The following is a 7,026-nucleotide window of genomic DNA, read 5'->3' as shown; positions in this document are numbered from 1 at the left end:
GGCCACAAAGTGTTCATCGCGGATTTAGTAACCGATCGAGTAGAATGGTATATATATCGTCAAATATGCGCACATAAAGTTTGTACTCATGTGACAGTGCAAAATAAAACACTTGCCGTAGCTGCGACACTTTCTGAGTCTTTTCAACGCTCTGGTATATTATGCAGAAAAAAGTGTGGTGATTATTTGCCTTTTAAATAATGTTATTACAGGATTGTAGAAATAAACGAACCTACATTGCAGCTGTAAAGAAGATAATGATGGTGGTGTTTGTTTACCGTGCAATCTGCTAGACATCTTGTTTAGACCCTAGTTTTCTAGTGCAAACACATCCTGTAAATAGTTTCATCTTTGTGGTTAATCATGTAAAATTTTATTGGTGCGAGAGATAGAAAAGGGAAAAAGGAAAGGCAGGGAGGTTAACCAGACTGAGTCCAGTTTGCTACCCTACAAGTGGGGAGGGGAATGGGGAGTGAAAGAGAGAGACAACATGAGTCTGTACCGCACTTTCACATGCACTAAGTTAGGTTAACAGCACTTGTTATTGGGCTAGTTGGTAGCTGTTGGTTGGTAGCTGTTGGGCTAGTTGGTAGCTAGTTGGTAGCTGGGCGCCCTGTCCCGTTCTCTTCTCTTGTGTGTGTCTGTTTATTTGGCGTGTTCGTATATTATAATGAAGTAAGCTAGGTGTAGGTCTACAGTCTGGCACTCAAGTCTCTTGCCTTCAGGTAGTGAAGAAGTGCTCGAGCTGCTTTCTGGGATAATGAACTGTGAGGCCAGGCTCCCAAGATCTTTGCTTCTGTAAATGGCCTGCCATCCAGCTATTATGCATTCCTCGTACCGAACATGGAGCTTCACAACGGTCCCTATGAGGCAGTTGCGACAATGTGTACTCGTGAAATACCATCGTTTTGCCACCCAGTTTATCTCTGGCATTCACCTGCACAAATATTTACCCTGGTAGTGCTTCTGGCATATTCTCTGGCGAAGATGGTGTTGGCGTTTCAAGAATAAAGGAGCCCAATTCAAAGCGTCACCTCAAACGGCAAATGCAAAAAAAAAAAAAGAACTGCCATGATTCGTAATGTGTCTCCTATCTCTCCTATCTCGGTGGCACACCTCGGGTATGGTTCCAGACGCGTGAAGACGACCTTACCCGCTGAATTATCTTCAAGCAGAAGATCAGCTACCTGTATGACAAGTCTTTTGGTCACCAGCTTGCAGGAAAAAGAACAACTATTAAATGCGCAAGCATTTCTACGCTTGACATAAAAATTGTAACAGTGCAAATACATGCAACCAAAAAGTAACAAGGACGCGACACAAGCGCTTACTGTCAACTAAACTTTATTAACGGAAGACGGATACCTTATGTAAGGGGAAAGGCAGAAGTGAAGGGGGAGGGGAGTGATAAAATCAGGGAAAATGACATTGCGCATCGATGAACGAACGTGCCGGCAGTCAACGGAATCGGGCGCAGAAAAACAAGAAAACTAGAAGAACTAGAAAAATGCTTGAAAAAAGGCGATGGATATTAACATACAATCAAATCAGTAAGCGGTCGCTTCCAAAAATTGAAACTCTGCAGCAAAAAGCGATACAGAGGCGGTGCTTACGCGCTTGCTGCCATATTTCTGTATGTGGAACCCTTCCAAACTGACGCACGCGAGGGCGTAAGCACCCCCTCTGTATCGCTTTTTGCTGCAGAGCTTCAATTTTTGGAAGCGACCGCTTACTAGTTTGATTGTATGTTAGTAACCCTCGCCCTTTTTCTAGTATCTTTCTAGTTTTTTCTAGTTTTCTTGTTTTTCTGCGCATGATTCCGTTGACTGCCGGTACGTTCGTTCATCGATGCGCAATGTCATTTTTCCCGATTGTATCGCTCCCTTCCCCCTTCACTTCTGCCTTAGCCCTTATATAACGTATCCGTCTTCCGTCAATAAAATTTAGTTGACAGTCAGCGCTTGTGTCTCGTCCTTGATACTTTGTGGTTGCATGTGTTTGCGCAGTTACAATTTTTATGTCAAGCATGCACCAACTCGCCCAGAAAGCAGTTTTAATTTCTACGCTTACCCGACGAGAAAGCCGTCCCTCCTTTCATCCCGTGAGACGACCGCTTTTGAGATAGCTCCAGCAGCAGCGAGGGAATTCACGTGTGCGCTGCCTCTCGCTTCAACGCCAACGAAGCGCAGAGAACCCAGCGCTCAGGGAGCTCTCAGCGCACGCCCCACAGCAGATGCCTTTCAAGCTGCGTGACCACGCGTCTGTCTGCAAAATTAAGTAAGCGGCGAGAACACAGCGTGCGAAGCTATAAGCAGTCGGTGCTCTTCGTAAGCATCGCATATCGCTTTCGAGGTGCGGGCCGCGCGGCGGTGCCATACCAACCCGCCGCCTGAGTACACTTGCTCACGGTTCACAATGGGTCGACCCGGATGGATAAGATACTAAAGAGCGATAACGGCTTATAAGAATTGGAACGTTATCAGTGCACATAGCAGTACTTGCAGTACTTTGCTTTCGTCATCAATGCTCCTTGCGCCACCGTCGGCACCAATTCGTGTCACCACTGCGCTTTCGTTAGTACTGGCCTGATCAACTTCCCTAACATGACAGAATGACACCATGTGTTGTCGTGTTGCAGACGAATTCGGCTTCGCCCTGCCATCTGCTAGCCGCCTGGTTAGCTCAGATAGTAGAGCGGCTGCCCCGGAAAGGCGGTGGTCCTGGGTTGGAGTCCCGGACCAGCACGAATTTTTCTTCAACTCTGAGGCTTTTCTTTCGAGGAACCCGTATGGGTTTCCTTTGTAGCAATTGCTACGGACAGGTGGATGTCTGATTTTCCCTTTATTAATTACTTCTCTCCACCTTGCGGGTTTCCGCAGAACTACTACGTCAAACACTTGCCTTTGCTTCGTGTTGTCGACAAATTCGGCTTCGCCCTGCCATCTGCTAGCCGCCTGGTTAGCTCAGATGGTAGAGCGGCTGCCCCGGAAAGGCGGTGGACCCGTGTTCGAGTCTCGGACCAAGACGAATTTTTCTTCAACTCTGAGGCTTTTCTTTCGAGGAACCGGTATGCGTTTCCTTTGTAGCAATTGCTACGGACAGGTGGATGTCTGATTTTCCCTTTATTAAATCCCACGTTGTTAAGGAGGATACGAAATTCTCAAAGCCCGTCCTGGTGGTGTCTTCCATAGAGAAAAAGGCATGTTGAAGCTTCGCTGTTCCAGTTGTTAAATTTTCAGATAGTTTCAAAAGTCTGCAGTCAGGTTTCTGGGTCGTCTACTGTTGAAGATACCTTGAAGTGAAACATTAACTTTAGCCAACTTGCCCGACTCACCGACCTTGTGACATCTTATGTTATTCTCGTGCACGACTGTGTGTTATGGACGCCCGTAGTGCATTTGCCAAACAGATGTAGAATTATCTGTAGCGAGGGCGCAGGTGACTACTCATGCACCCACCACTAGCCATCTCATCTCATTTTTGTATCTCGAGGAAACATTGAATCGCACAACGCTGATATTCAAAGAAACAAACATAGCTGAAATATAAACATAAATACGCTGATCCACTGACTTTCAGCATGTCAAGATCAACTGCCGCTAAAAGCTGTTTTAGCTCTTTTGTATATAGACAGGCGATACCCAAATCGTAACGCTCATGTGCAACCATATTGTTTTGTGAAGCAACGATATTTGAATTGCTTCCTTCAAGCTCACATTATAGTCAATTTTAGCCTGAAATTGAAGTATCCTACTTTTGTAATATCAGTGATTATCGGCTCTGGGTTCTTTCGTGGTAATTTCGGGGTTGCTAGGCACCGTGAATGTACTGTGTAGACAACGCAGCTTTCTTTTTCTACGTCAAGGTAAGATTTCGTGCTTCGTCAAGCCTAATTCAAAGCAAACCAAGGTAATGGCACAACAACAAATTAAATGCAATGAACACGAGACCAATCAGAGTCAACTCGTCAAAAATTCGTTAAAATGCATTCGAGGTATTTTTGACCCGTTCTCTTTAATGTTTTCCATCCCCTTTACCAAAATTGCGAAGTATCAGAGAATCCGAGTTAGTAGTGTATATTTATATAAGGTAACTAGAAAGTGTGTGTGAATTCCGTTACGTTTGACTAAATATGCGAGAAACTAGGTTACCTTATTCTGTTCGCTTGAACGAAGAATGAAGAAAATATTAAAAACCAATCGCGAGCTTCACTATCCTTTAGCGCACATCATATTTTGTGAACGCATGTTCGCCACTTTACATGCTGCTGCCTTAATATACTGTGTCGTTGCCCTGAGAAGGCGTGTAAAATGTGTCTCATATTTCTTCTTGCATGAAATTTTTACCAAACAAGGTATTGTAAGGAGCACATTTTTGATCCGCTGTCGATGCGTGAATATGTTTACACATAAACAAATGATTGTCCAACCACTCTGGCTCAAGCAAGCCTTCTACCCTTGAAAGATGTCACCAGCTCCACCGATCACTACTCACGTTTGCGGACGCTATTCCAAAAAAAAGTTTCAGTATCGCCCGAAAGGCGAAGCACCGATTATGGTAACAAATTAGTACACTGCTATAAGAAGTACTAATAGTAGTTTTATCGGCCGTATCCCAACTGCCACCGGAAATTCCACCGGGGCATCACATTGCTGTCGCCGACAGTACGCCAACGCCCCAAAACGTGGGCGCCCAACATTCGCACCGCGTGGCAGCATTCGTTGCGCGTCACGCGCAGAGATTGGCAGACGCACCACCAAGTCAGGAACAAGTGTTCACTGGCGCAGCTTTGCACCCACGCACCAGTGCGGGAGTATTCACCTACCGCGTAGTCGGTTCTTCTACGACACATTCTAGCTTTACAACTGCTGATGCCGACGACCCAACGTCACTTGAACTTAGACAGGATCTCAAGCACCACGTTGGCAAAACATATCGATATATACACCTACTCCCAATATGCGCTGCATGGCTGTAAGTCGCACAACACAGCCTCATCAGAAGCAATTATAGTCAAGCAGGCGTTCAGGCTGGCGGAGGCCCGCGCGGTCATTGCAACACTTCACTGTATCTCTGGTAATCAGGGCATCGAGGGAAAAGAGAGAGCCCACGAGGCCGCGCGCGCCCATCTTTACAACCGCGTCCTCTCCCGGGATCCTTCCGAAACCCTCACCCCCCGCACAAGCAGCATGACAAAAGAACAACCGTATGACCCAGACAGAGCTCCGTGCGAGTGTCCAGTACCTGCCCGCGGATGGATAGGTGCGGCTGCACAGGCTCCGTTCTGGCTTCATCTTCACACTGGATGTGCGGGTGCGGTGGCGGCAGTACCGGCCACGCCGAGTCACCTTCCATCCCCGTCTCCTGACTCCCTTCCGTCGCAGGAACTCGGGCCCTCAACAGCCTCAGCGGAACAAGAAGCACCCCAGGAGCCACACAGGTGCCCCGACTGCGGCGTGGCCACGCGGCCATCCGCAGCCCATCAGTTTTGGGAGTGTCAGTGCACGCTCAGCAGCGGGACGCCCACATGAGGGCGGTGAGATTGTCCTCCTACGAGGAGCGGATTAGATCGGCATCTGTATCAATAGGTTCCAGTAGGGTCATTTTGAACTCGTTTTCGGTTTTAGCCAAAGACGCGCAGATGCTAGAACGGTTGTGAATACCCCTTTCTCACCCTTTCCTATTCCACATAATAGGCGTTCGAGCCATTCCTCGACAAACACATTTTAACATTATCATTTTTCGCCGCATAAACTTGTAAACATTCGCTTACTAAATTACCAAGTACGGCGCCAGGCGCACACAGGTGAACATGAGCACATCTACTGGCGCTCTGGGCCTCTGGCTGCTATGCATTATTTTACGTTCTTGCCATTTTCGTGAGAGTCATTTCATCAAGGATGAGCAAGAAGATGTTCCCACGACCACCTGAACAAGGTCAGTCGTCTTCTTCATCGCTTTTTGGAAGTTCGGACAAGCTCGATTCCTGGGAGAGCTCAACGCCAGAAGCTATGGACCTTGACAGCGAGTACACCGTCGTCATGGGCGCCGTATGAAGATGGACCGTATGCCGACTGAGGCGACTTCATGGCATCAGAGTGAGCAAGAATCCTTCATGGTTTCTTACGTGCCGCTCTCGGCGTCACACAGCATGAACTCCCTCAGCAGGCAGTTCCTAACCGAATATTTTGAAAGTGTGGCCCCTGGGCAAATGAACGAGACCAGGATCAACGCTCGCAAGAAGATCCTGACAATAGATGTGAAAAATTCCGCAATAATGGAGAAGTTAAAGACCATTCCACAGTTAAGCACAATCCCCGTCCGCTCCTTTATTACTTACGGCAAGGACACAACAACTGGAGTGATTTCTGACGTCGAGCTTGAAATCAAGCATGCGGGCCTCAAGAGTCTCTTGAGGTCATCGGTGCGCATTCTTGAGATTCATCGCTTGGGGCAATCCCGATGTATCAAGGTAATATTTGCTTCTTCGACATTACCTACGTCTGTCAAAGTGGGCTACCTTACGCGCCGAGTACGACCATTCAATCCGACGCCTATTCATTGCCGGAAATGTCACAAGATAGGACACGTGAGCGCTGTTTGCAGAAGCAAAGCCACCTGCTCGCATTGCGGCGGAGAGCATGATAACACCGACTGTAAGGCGCCATCATTTAAATGTCCCCACTGTACTGGCTCCCACGAAGCGACTTCGAAGGAATGCCCGAAGATGAAAAAAAGAGGTTCGTGTTCTTCAAAAAATGGCAAGAGATCACTCTTCACGTAAAGAGGCTACTGAGTCGGTTCGCGAAAGTGACCAACGCTCGCGACAGAAGCATCACAAAACCATTTCAGGAGAACTATCTAGCGTGGCACAGGTACCACGACCACCTCTGCCTGTGCGTGCATCGAGGACGGTAACGGCATCTACTGATAATTCAAGGTCGACGAGAGCACGCTGCAAACATTTACCTCCGCCGGCTGATACAGACACGCAATGGCCTTTGCTGCCCTCTAGACCCACGGCCA

The sequence above is a fragment of the Dermacentor andersoni genome, chromosome 5, assembly GCF_023375885.2.
Source record: "Dermacentor andersoni chromosome 5, qqDerAnde1_hic_scaffold, whole genome shotgun sequence".
Taxonomy (NCBI): Eukaryota; Metazoa; Arthropoda; class Arachnida; order Ixodida; family Ixodidae; genus Dermacentor; species Dermacentor andersoni.
The sequence above is the reverse complement of the archived record's forward strand: the minus strand, read 5'-3'. Positions refer to the sequence as shown.